Source organism: Lagopus muta, chromosome 2, assembly GCF_023343835.1.
Source record: "Lagopus muta isolate bLagMut1 chromosome 2, bLagMut1 primary, whole genome shotgun sequence".
In the NCBI taxonomy this organism is placed as follows: Eukaryota; Metazoa; Chordata; class Aves; order Galliformes; family Phasianidae; genus Lagopus; species Lagopus muta.
In genome coordinates, this window is record NC_064434.1 from 45,147,423 (window position 1) to 45,160,043 (window position 12,621).

Here is a 12,621-nt window from a genome sequence, read left to right on the forward strand (position 1 = left end):
TGTGTTTCTGGTGGGGAAAGATACCTGTCACATCCCAAAGCACTTGTGAAAGGAGGAAAAAATGAGAGACAAGCTGTGTGCCTTTCAGTCTGAGCACATAGATGGGGCTGTCTGTCCATATGAGACCCTGGGATGTGGTGATGTGACCATGCAAGCACAGCTGCTGCTCCAGCTGTCCCACACAGCTGGGTCTGGAATTTAATAATATTTCCCCTATTTAAGGGGAAAAAGGCAGATTTCCAATGAATTCACAAAGTTAAAAATATTTGCTCTACTCATCTCTCATTTTTTCCTATTTAGGAACTGATAAACTTTGCTCTGATTTCACTCAGCTCTTCAGGGGCAAACACAGTTCAGCTGAAATTGCAAGCCAAGGAAGGTGCCTGTGACTATGCTTGGATCCAAGCCATGGTCACTCATTTCCTACCCTGGTGTTTTAGCTACATCCTTCCTGCAGTCTGTCTGTGCCTGAGGTTCCCAAGCATTTGCCAAAGCTTTATTGAAGTTGATTTTTGCATATGTAGACAAGAAATGCAGGTAAGCACTTTTTACATTTTACTGACTATGGAATTTGGGAAATGGCTTTTCAGTGGCGTTGTCTGTATATTGGCTGTTCTTTAACCATTTGCTTCATATGCTGTAGAGCTTGGCAGCTGAGCAGTGTCTGCATCAGCAATGTCTATAAACTATACAGAGCAGAGATGTACAGTGTCCAGCCTCCTCCCTGTATGTTCTTTGCAAGTTCTAGCTGTTCTTTCTCCAGAAATCCCCACCTGGCCTAGGCATTGGGATCTGTGGGACAAGGGGAAGAATTTATCCTTTGCGGGCCATGGAAGCGCAGCTGGGCTATTTCTGCCACATTTGACAGCCCTGCTTTTCTTATCCAATCCCATGCCCAAGGAGAAAAGTTTCCATGGGGTCTTTGGTGGGAAAAACAATGGACAGAATTTGGTGGGAAAAATGGAAAAGGGCTAGGAAGGTGGGATATTGTCCTGTCCTGATTCCTTCTTCCTCAAACTGGCTATGCTAGTGAGTGGTGTCTTGCAGGATTCAAAATCAATAAGGCTGTGTTTCTCATCTCTTCCAGCCTCCCCAGCAAAAGCTTATTTAAAAACAAAGTGATCAAGAAAACAAAAATTACCTCATCAAAGCAGAATGTTCGAAGAATGATTGAGCAACATGTCACCCCTGCCTCTAAGCAGATGGCAGGGCTATGTTCAGCACGTAGATGTGCAGCTCATGGTGGGGAGAAGCCAGCAGCATGTGAAGCTGGGTGCTAGCATCCCTGTCACCCTCTGTGGTGGTGGCTGGAAATACAAGATGTTGATTTCTTGCTCCTTTTTTCCTACCATGTGCAGACAGAACAGAGGCTGAAGGATGTTTTGGAGCTGTCCTTTCCTCCTGTCCTCCTGTTCCATCCAGTCTGGAGGAGAAGCTCTGTCCTCCAGTATCCCTCTCCTCCCCAGGCCACCCCACTGTCTGGAGCTGCCCCTTTGGAGAGGAGGCTTCTGCTGGGAGATGCTACACACTTTCAACCAGTAGCCAGAAAACCATCTATTTAGTGGGCTTAAGCAAGAAATGGAGAATGAAAGAATTAGTGTTTTGGTGACCTGACTAATGTATTTAATACTTTTTGAAACTGATTCATAGTAGGTTAGAGACTGAAATACAAAATGCAAGTATTTGAATGAGAAGTACTTTGACATCCCACACTAACTCTGTCAAAAATTGTTGGCAGATAAAACAAATTAAAAGTTCATATCTAACTGCAGAGCAGAAGGGGAGCAGTCTCAGAGATAAACCACCAGTAATAATGAAAGCACAGGCAGCCCAACAGCAGTATTGTGCAAATGCAAAGCAACAACAAAGGGAAAGAAACCAACACAGTGCAGAAAAATCTTTCTGAGGATGTCAAGGAAAAATATGAGAAAGTAACGATTCATGTACATGATCCCAAGCAAATTAAGCAAAGCACTGAAGAGAGCACCTTGCCCAATGCTTGTTATTGTTTGACTTGCCAAAAGTAGGAACTTATGTTGCTGATCTTGGTAAGTGCTGCTGAATAAATACATTTTATTTCTACACATTTGGCATCTCTAACAAGTAGAGATGTTAGAAAATTTTTTTTTGAGGATCAAACCAGTCATGGGATAGTATTAAGGAAAGAAATATTCAGGTTTGAAAAGAGCTGCATTAAAATGTTTTTTTTTTTCTGTTTGTAGGAACACATAGATGGCCTGAGAGATAGGCTGCAGCCATATCCTTACCTGTCAGCTTAAAGACTTGGGGAAATAAATTTAATAGAAATAAGGGGAAATTGTTACAAATTGCCATTCATACACCCCTTAAAATCCCATAGGCTGTCACTTGATCCAGAAAATACAGCAAAGCCCATAACTGAAGATAGTAAATCATTTTGAAAGTGTCTAGTTTTGTGAACAATCCAAAGCCTTTTAGATGTGCAAAAAACCTTCAGTATGCAATACAGCCAGAGATGTAACATGGTGAGAGTTACCAGATATCATGCATCAGCAATGTTGTGAATACAACTCCAGGGGTAAAAGAATAAGTCGAGGCTATGAATGTCTCTCTGGGGTAGGTCTGCATTTCTTTGACATTCCTGTGTTTGTGACCAAAACTGGGGAAGGAAAGAGAATTTCAAACAATACTGTATTTCACAAGATAACTTAAAATTGAAAAATACTCTTTCTTGTTCTTTTCTCTCATCCTAACTCCCAAAGATCCTGGAAAATTAGAGGATAGATGTATGTGTAAAAGATTAAATAATGCAGAAAAAATCTCAGGCTTATCTGTGTCCTCTAGGATCAAAGTACATTTTGAAAAATACATTCTGGAGTTGATACACATGCTGAAAGGTGTACCAATGACCAGATGTGACTAGAGATACTAGAGTCTGGTGAAAGTAGATGGTCTGTTGCAAGAAGGTAGGAACAGGATCTTTCACTACAAATTTTATTACAGGCTTATGAGAGTCTGAAATACATACTCCCTCCATTCCTCCCTCCATCTGTCCCTCCCTTCCTTCCATTCCTTCCATTCCTTCTTTACCTTCCTTCCCTTCCTTCACTTCCCTACCTACCTACCTACCTAGAATTATTGCGAAGTTATAATGAAATCATGTTTCTGGGACAATGCAATTCACTGCTCTGATCTCTAGTGTGATGCCACTGATTTAGTTAGCCAGAAACTGACCCACATCTGTCTCCCTATTGAGAAGGCTTTTGTCAATCTATGATGGATACCATGTTAAATTATATCTCATCATGGCTCTAACAGGACCTCCCATCACTCATCAGTGTATTTTAATAAACTAGATCTGCATATTCTGACAACCTATGGTAGAGACGATACTTCTTTTCCAAAGCTAAATGGAGAAATACCCTTAAACGTCACTGTACTGATTTTTTTTTTAGCTTCCACCTTGTATGAACCATACTGTTCAATTCAGTGCTGTCTTTGTCTTTGGCCCTTTCTGTTGACTTGCAAGAAAACTGATACCAATTGAGGTCTGTTTCTTCAACATTCAGCTCAAATATCCAATGAGCAGTCAACTGTTGCTCACTGCCATGTCTATTTCACTTTATCTGAAAGCGTTTAATGTGCTTTAATTGAAACAGAAACATTTTAAGGAATCTCCAAATGCAGCGTCAATGAGCAACTAATTTCAGCAGTAATAAAATACAGAGATCAAAATGTAATGAGAAAGCTATGAAGAAGTATTTTATTTCCATAGTTGTTCCAATTGTAAGTCTCATAATTTCCTCATCTGATTGCTGAAAAATGCTCAGGGAGGTGTTGTGTATGCCTACTCTATCAGTCCATCACCTCAGGCTCTCATATTGCAGCAAAGCTAATTATCATGTTCCCAGCAACACAGCATGATCTTACATGTATTTATTTGGAGAAAATATAAACGTGGCTTTCAAAACAAGATCCTCAGCAAAATAATGTGGTATGAAAAAGCAAAGGATACAGAGGAAGGAGTGCGGAAGAAAGAAAGATTCCTTTTTATAAGGTTTATAGTTAGACAATTCCTTGGATTGTGTTGTAAGCAGGCAGACAGTTTTCTTCTGTGCACTGTGTGATATTCTGTACCTAGTGAGATGGTGCTATCGGGTGTGCAACACCAAAGCAAGCCTGGTGTTATTGGAAAATGATCTCAAAAGGATCTTTTTGTGCCATTTTGATAGCTCAATGTGTTATGTGAGCCTGACCAAATAAACTTTATATGGGGCAGCTGGCACTAAACTCCCTTGATTTTGCTACTGGAAACACTTATTAGCATGTGCACAAACATAATGCTCTCACAATTCACGGCACCCAGAAAGCTTTATGTAATGTTCTCATTTCTATTTATTTAATTTGGCAGCAAGGAGAGATCTGATCACAATGATAGTCAGGTTATTTTCTCTAGTGTTTTCCTGAGCAGGCTGAATGCAGCAACCTCAGCTTGTCACACACTTCCCCTCGTGGCTCCACCATTCACATAGAACACATGGTTTCATATATCCCACTAGAATTACATCAAACATGCTGTTCTCTATGAGATAACACACTTACTCTAAAATACACCAGATTATAAATATCTACAGGCACACAGAGGCTTCTTTGACAATTACAGAACAATAACAGCTCAGTCTCAGCAGCTCCTCCTGCACACAAAACCGGACTCCTGATCTCCCAGCTCTTTGGGAGGTAGCTTCTTTAATGATAAATTATGGATGACAAGATTGAAAGGATCAAGGCACTACTTGGATCCAGCCCCTTACATTGAGGAGAGGACCCTGTGTTGCTTAGTTCATTGTGTGCCTCTGACCTTTCCTTAAAGCTATTGAACGACTTGCCATGTAACTACCTCATTAGTCAAAATGTTCCACGAACTTTACTGACAAAAAAAGTTTTCCTAGGATGTGAGTGAGATGTACCTATTTTTCATCTCTAGCCAGCAGTGTGCTAATCTTGTGAAATCCAGCACGAGAAGTTATTTTTCTATCTGTGCTAATTTTTCTGACTTGGATAATTTAATGAGATCTGAGCAGGATGAATGATAGATGCTCAAAGGAGGTGTGACCAAAAAGGTCACAAGTGAGCACTCAACCCTTTAAAGGGTCCTCATCTGATCCACTAAAGCCTGATGGCAAAATTTATGACTGTTTCTTCACCTTTCCTCACTCCCATTACAGCATCCGTTGAGGAACAGAGAGCATGTCCCATGACCAGATATATACACCAACACTCCCTCTGGGATGCTGGCTGCTGAACACTCATCCTAAATACTTGGGGAATGGGTATCTTCCCAGTGTATGGCTCCACTTGCTTTGTTTAAAAATAATCTGTGAATGATTCACAAACTGGGAAGAATCACACAATTCACAGGCTCTTCATTTCCCCCAGTGTTGGCATCCTACATCCTTTTATGAATATTTTGAAGCTTAGTAATTTTAGACTAACATATGTATTCTATTTCCGATTTATGTTTCTTAAAATAAAACTCACACACGCTCTTAGTATAGCAATGATATCTAGCACGTCTATGACTTGGAATGATTAATCTAGCAGGTAGAAAAACATATTACAATGCTTTTGTGATAAAAAATGTTTGCCATTTTTATAAACCTGTTCAGTTCAGTAAACTGACTTTTAACTGCTCATACACATTATAAGAAACATTTTTAACCGGCTCCAGGAACAGGACTTCAGAGGGATCAAAAGAGGAGACAGCACCTTGGAACAGTATAATATCTGCACCTGAAAAAGTTTGTGGCACTAAACTTTTAAAGGGATCCTTTCTTTTTTTCTGCTGCTTTACTCATAGAATTTTTTTTTTTTTTTTTTTTAAAGGGGGGGGGGCTGAAGGAAGAGAGATCTGTTAGAGAACACCTTGGCTCTCTGCTAAATTCTTTCAACACTACATTCATTTAAGAACATGACTATAAGTTGTGTTTGATAAATATCATTGATATTTAAGTGTTGTTTATTTTTGTAAATGGATTGCAGCAACTGCTCAGTTATTATGTAATACTTGATCTTTTCCTATCATTTAGGACACTGGATTTCTGGTGCCATTGATACAGGAGAGTTTATGGAGGGCTCTGATCTTTGGTGTTGGTTTTTCTAGCAATGGTGATAAAGAATGTTGTGGGCAGAATCACAGACAGATACTCATAAGATTGTACAGACCAATGAGCTGTTTATCTATGGAAAAAAAGTCTTTGACAATATTCCATCCTTCATCTGTCATTATTCCTTCACTTGTTCCTTGATAACAATAGCTATGGCTGGTACTGGGCTTTTCTTTCATCATAATTGCTTTATTAAACAACAGTGGGAAGGTACTTCAAACACAGTATGAGGTCACAGAATTTAACTACCCCTAAATAGAATTTAAATCTCTAAAAGAATCAAACCTGCCAAAAGAGGCATGGGTATTTCTTTATAGTGTTATAAAAATAAAAGAAGAAAATATCTGTGCCCACTCCATTTTAGTCAGCTAAAAAAAAAAAAAAAACCAAAAAAAAAACCAAAAATGAAAAATAATCATTCTGTACTCTCTCAAGCATAAAACATTTTATAGCTAGGAAAAACTAGAAGCCTGACACATTTCGCAATTAAATTCAGAGACATTAATCCAAAGCTCATTCAATCTTTGTTCTATTACCACTATAAAAGGATGATTTAGGTACATTTGGACAATATATTCCAAACATAATGTGAACCTGAGAAATACCACTTGGAAAAGTCCGTTCTCATTGCTTGGAAATTTATTATCCTTTTTTGATGGTGTTTCATTTCTTCTTGACTGAGCTGCCCATCAACTCCCTGTAATTTACAATGTGATGTCAGACAAAGTAAATATGCATAAATGCTGCCATACGACTCAAAATTAGCAGAGCTAGGGCAGTTTAAAGGGGGTTTATTTCAGCCAAGATGCTCATTTCCCCCCTCTTGTGCAATCCACATCTACATGGTATGACAGTCATCCCAAAGTAGAGGAAGAACTGCTGCTCTCAGATCATGCAAAATGCAGTCATGTTTATGTGCATATAGCTACAACCCCTGAGAATTTGCCTGTAACTTTTCTGAACTCTCTCTCACCTTAGTGCTTAATCTAAAACACCTTTACAAATGTCATATGGAAATTACTGCTTGTGCACCTTAAGCTGGAATGCCTCCACACCCTGAAGAACAGAACTACTGGCTTCAAGCTGCACTGGGGGAGATTAGGCTGGACATTAGGAAATACTACTTCTCCGAAAGAGTGGTCAGGCACTGGAATGGGCTGCCCAGAGAGGTGGTGGAGTCATCGACCCTGGATTTGTTCAAGGAATGTTTGGACGTTGTGTTGAGGGACATGGTTTAGTGAGAGCTATTGGTGTCAGGGGATTGGTTGGACTGGATGATCCTGTGGGTCTTTTCCAACCTTGGTGATTCGATGATTCTATGATACAGTTGAAAAGACATCGTGATTTTAGGCAGAAAAGCGGGTAATAGCAAGTCTATTTTCTGCAATGCAAATGAAGGGATAATTCTACCCCAAACCATGTAGTAATGTGTGGGAATTAGGAGTGGAAAATTTGGGCCTCAAGTTAAAGGCATTCAAAGGTTAAGACCTAAATCTTTTAATATAGAGTTAAAAAGATCAAGTAAAAAGGATTTTGAGTTCTTGGATAGACTTGGTAAGAAGTTTAGAAGCTGTTCAGCTCTGGAAAAAGCTTGTGTTGACCTTCTGTAAGTCACCCAGTATGCTACTGTGACTTTAGCTGAGAAACTACTTTAATTTTGCAGTGTTTAGGCTGTGATTCAAAGCGGATGTGAAAGACACCTGTTCACAGTTAAGTAAAGATATATTCCCCAAGGAAAAAATAAAGATTTATGCAGATTCAGCATGCTGCAGACTGTGTAAGAACCATTCATTGCTTCTGCAGAGTTGATATACAGAAAAGGAAGAGACATTTTTCTGACTTTTATAGGTGTACATATTATACATTTAGATACAGAGATAATGCATTTTCTCTTGAATACAGGTTGTATTTTTACTAGGAAATAACTCCTTTACCATTTCTTGTTTATAATTATAGGATGTCTGTATTCATTTCTAGACATTTAGGAACGCAATTGAAATGCTTCTGGAATTACACCTTTTCCAAGGGCATTTTTTGCCATGCTGATCATAAAGTGAGAACAAAGGGAGATTTATATCTATCATCTTTCAATGGTGATCAAATAGTGTGAAGGACATAGGAGGGAATTTGAAATGGAAGAAATGTAGCTGTAAAGCTGTGGTGTAAAATTATCTTTGAAATTTCAGAATAGATAAAATTGCTGCAGCTGTGTGCAAGAATCCATGTGTACATTTTTGAAAGTATTGCAAATTAATGATGGGGAAACTTGAAGATAATGAAGAATCCACAGCTAAGTGAAGAAAACAATCACAGGAAGAATTAGTGTATTATTCCCTAGAGATGTGGATACACATGCTTGTTCACACTGAGAGACTCCATAGAAAGTAATTCATAGATCTTGAACTCAATCAGAACATACAAAGGACAGTAAAAGTTAGAGACCAATATAGAAATCAAATCTGCAAAGTCATTTTGGTCTCTAATCACTGACTTCTGGGCGGTTTTGGTAGGTCTTTGGTTGTCAAACCTAAAGACCTTATAGATCTGAACTTAGTTTTTTTGGTGACCAGTCAGTACTTCAATTCAGGGAAATCATTTCTTTTCCTTTCCTCTTGATTATTCCAGGGGAAGACTGAAATTTTACATTGCTTACATTCAAGTCAGCAGGGCCTTTTGTCTACATTATATTTCACTAGAAATTTGTGCGAACACTGAGAAGAAACACTGAGGAGCAAGTCTTTACACTCAGAGCACTGTTGAGTTGTGTTTTGTTTTACTTTAAGCCATAGATTGGACACCATCACTGCATCAGAAATCATTCTCACTATGTAATGTGTGTTGTCTGGAGCCAGAGCCATGCTTGTGAGCCCCAGGGCTACCACAGCTCTGCTCTCACCAGGGAAGCCTCTCTCCTCCTGTCTTTTTGCTTTCTCCTTCCTGTTTGCTGTCTTCCTCTCCTTGTCATCTCCAGGGCCATGCTAGCTCAGAAATGGTTCTGTAACAGCAGATAGAAAAGAAGGTGAAAAGGAGAGTACAGAGTACAGAGTCAAAAGCAATTGAAAATATCGTAGTCCAATGCAGAGAGATTGTGCTGCTAACGTTAAGAGACAACATAATCTGAATAATTGAACCTGAACAGCACCGGCACTGCATGCAGGGGAATTCATTCTGTCTTTCTCAGGTGTGCATAATGTACTTACCTGCTAATTTTTTAATTAGAATTTGTCATTTTTTCTCCCTTGTAACTTTGTTAAAAGAGCAAGCAATACTTACAAGGGGTTTTGCTTGTTTGTTTGTTTGTTTGTTTGTTGTTTCGCTTAATTTTCTGTCCCTCCGACTGTCCAATAGCTAAACTTTGCATCTATTATATCTTCATGCAGCAACACCTTAGGACATTCTGTGTGATGAAATTTTAAATTTTAAATTTTTGTGCCTCAGGGCTCAGGTAACTCTATAAACTTTGAATCTGCCCTGATATGATATCTTACTATTATCACTATAGTAAGTAATAATAGTCATAACTTATACAAATTTTATGCTGCCATATGTATGGTCACCTTCAGCTGATGAAAATACAATCGTGTACAGACCTTCTACTTCAGTCTGAACCTGCTTCATTAGGCCAATATGTAGATACCATCCATGGAATAACAATGTCTAGTTCCATGAAACAGGAAATTCAGTGAAAGCAAATGAGGTCATTTGGAACCACTCTTTTGGCCATATGATACTTCATATTTTGTAAAGCGACACTGATATTTGTGCAAATATCAGTGAAAAAAATCAAAGGTGTTTCTTCAGTAGTGGATGGGATGAGAATTCTATGAAATGTGGGATGCAGAAATCAGACAGATTTGACCATGAGCCAAGTGACTGCTTGGAGCTTTTATCTAGTATTTTTCAAATCCTTTACCCTTATATACTGTTCCATGAAAGTTATGCAAAAGAAGCGTTAGTCTTTACTGTTCTGCAATGGGAGGTCTGTGCAGGACGTTGCTGAGTTTCCTACAGCAGACAGGTAGACGAAAGAAGTCTGGAATGATAAGTGGGTTTAGATACTTAAATACCTTGAGAGATCTTGGATGAGTAATTTGAGTCAAACTATAGACATGACTGTCACAGGCTCCAACTCCAAATGTCAAGTCTAGAAATGCTGATTATATAAAGACTTCATCTATTAACTTGACTTTTTACTGCTCCTGCACTTTCTCAGTCACAGAAACATATCCTGTGCTGCCTGGCATGAAGCTGAAATAAGAAAGCAAGTAATTCTGTAGTTGTCACTAATTATCTTCAGTAGACAAACAGAGTTTTCATTCTCCTTCTGAGACTATATGGACAAAACAATTGCCATAATAGTTAATAACCCTCCATTAGCTGCCTAGAAAATCAGCTTTTTTTGCACTTGCTAGACAAGCATGCTTTTTTAGGTAGCTTGATGAGCACGGAGCAGCCTCTCTCCTTTGTTTTCCACTTTAGAGTTTGGGAGCTAGTTAACATGACAGTGCCTTTATGGTACCTTTGCTTACAATCATAGATTGCTTACCTGTCTTCTCCTTCACCTTCCTGCCCTCTTGTAGCAACATTAATCCGGTGTCCTTGCCATGAATTTCCATTAGTTTTGCAAATGTTTTTAAAATTAAAGAACACATTAAGTACACTTTGGGTGATTGGGCCCGTAATGAGTTTGTTATGAGCTACAAAAATTCTTCTGTTCCTTAAGAATTCAGATCTTTGAAATTTGATGTTTTTTATATCTGTACTCTTAGCAAAGAATGTATATACAGAAAAGCAGGAATTGAAACATGGTGATGCTTAAACAAAAGTCCTAATTTGCTTTTATTTTCTCAGGAAACTTTGGCTTTTAAAAGACAGTTCTATACATCCTAAGAAAGCAAAATGTACTCATACCAGAGCTAACACGAGCCATGTGTCTAAAACCATTCATTGCAATACAGAGAGATGTTATCTCAATCCGAAATATAAAATAGCTGTTTCAGGCAACCACTGTGCTCAACTTATAAGTCATGGTATTCTGTGGGGAGAATTAATTCAGGGGCAGAACTGCACTGATGTGGCTAAAATGCCTCAGGAACTGATGAGATCTCTTGGGATGTTTTGTATTCTTGGCCTTGGGAGTCTGTACTTGAATCTATTGTGCAGGGTTTTACAGTGCATAAATAAATAAGTTATCCCTGTGGGAACCAGAAGGTATATTGTCCAATAGATTATGCAGTAATTTTTAAGCGGTCGCCTGCTGCAACACCATTTCTCTGTTAGGCATTTATCAGCAAACCTTAACCAGAATAAATCAATACAACTTTACTAATGGAAATTATAAGTCTCTGAAGTTCTAGCAGGTCACTGGTTATTTTTTTTTTTGTTGCTTTGTTTGTTTTTTTTTTCATTGAATATCACTTTTTATTCAAGATGAGCAGGTGTGGAAGGGGGCAGTTTAGCAGGGGTTAGAAGGTGTATCTCACCTGATTTTAAAGGTTGGAGCTTTGGTCTGAAACACTGCCTTCAGCTTCCTCCATCATCAGTCTAGCAATCTCCAGAGAATGAGGTGTGCCAGCTGTAGCAGAACTCCTCTTGAGGGTGAGGTCCATCCTCTGATGGCACCTGTTCTCCACTAGTGTTTAGAAAATACAACTTGGAAAGTAACTTGAGACTAGATGCCTCTCTTTCAGACAATCTAAAATAGGAAAAGAGGAGAGTACTTAATTCTCCAGTGCTAACTGCACAGATACAGAGCTGCTGTTTCTCCTGCTGGAGGCTGTGGGCTGCAGACCCACACTCAAACCCTTTACTCAGGGGACTGACTTAAGTCACAGTCTGCTGGCTTACTGATTTTAATACAGGTGCAGCATGGTGTTCTCCTAGGATAAAGCTGCGGCAATTGTTTGTATTAATAGGATGCTAAATTGCATGAGGAGATACTAAATGTGCCTGGAATCTGGAGATATAGAAATTAAAGAATAATGCAGATTTAATTCTCAGAAATGTCATGATTGCATTTTACTTCTCGTAGTGGTCTTTGCTCCTTGGAAAGAACAACAAAGAATGGGAACAATCCTTTGTATTTTACTTCAGTCTACAGTGGCTTTGTGAAGTGCTCAATTTAAGATATGCTCCCAAATATATTTTTGATTTATGTCATGGAGACCTATATGGAAAGCTTTTCTCTTTTTGATCACAGCGATTCAATCAGAATATCTGCTAATCAATGGATGCTTATAGTTTTTGTATTTTTCTGAAATAGCATGTCTGATTTAAACAAAAGTAATTCCATATGGTACGACACTATTTCTAAAGAGTGATTGTGATAGAGGGAAAAAGATTTCTGTGTGTCCCGTAGATAGAGAAGTTTGTGCAAAACATCTGGAAATGTATGGGTCACCATACACCTAATTTATAGACTCAAAAAGAGATGTGATACATCTGATACATCATTAATCTACCTATTTAAGGGAAAACT

General features: G+C 38.6%; 1 long non-coding RNA gene across 1 annotated transcript in view; it reads left to right on the forward strand.

Moving 5' to 3' along the window:
* The first annotated feature begins 363 nt into the window (after positions 1 to 363).
* The window catches only part of LOC125689409 (uncharacterized), a 68,576-nt gene continuing 56,318 nt past the window's right edge, over positions 364 to 12,621 (forward strand). Inside the window, exon 1 of the long non-coding RNA XR_007375251.1 lies at positions 364 to 537. This is a non-coding gene — a long non-coding RNA (uncharacterized LOC125689409). The remainder of the gene's footprint in view (positions 538 to 12,621) is intronic.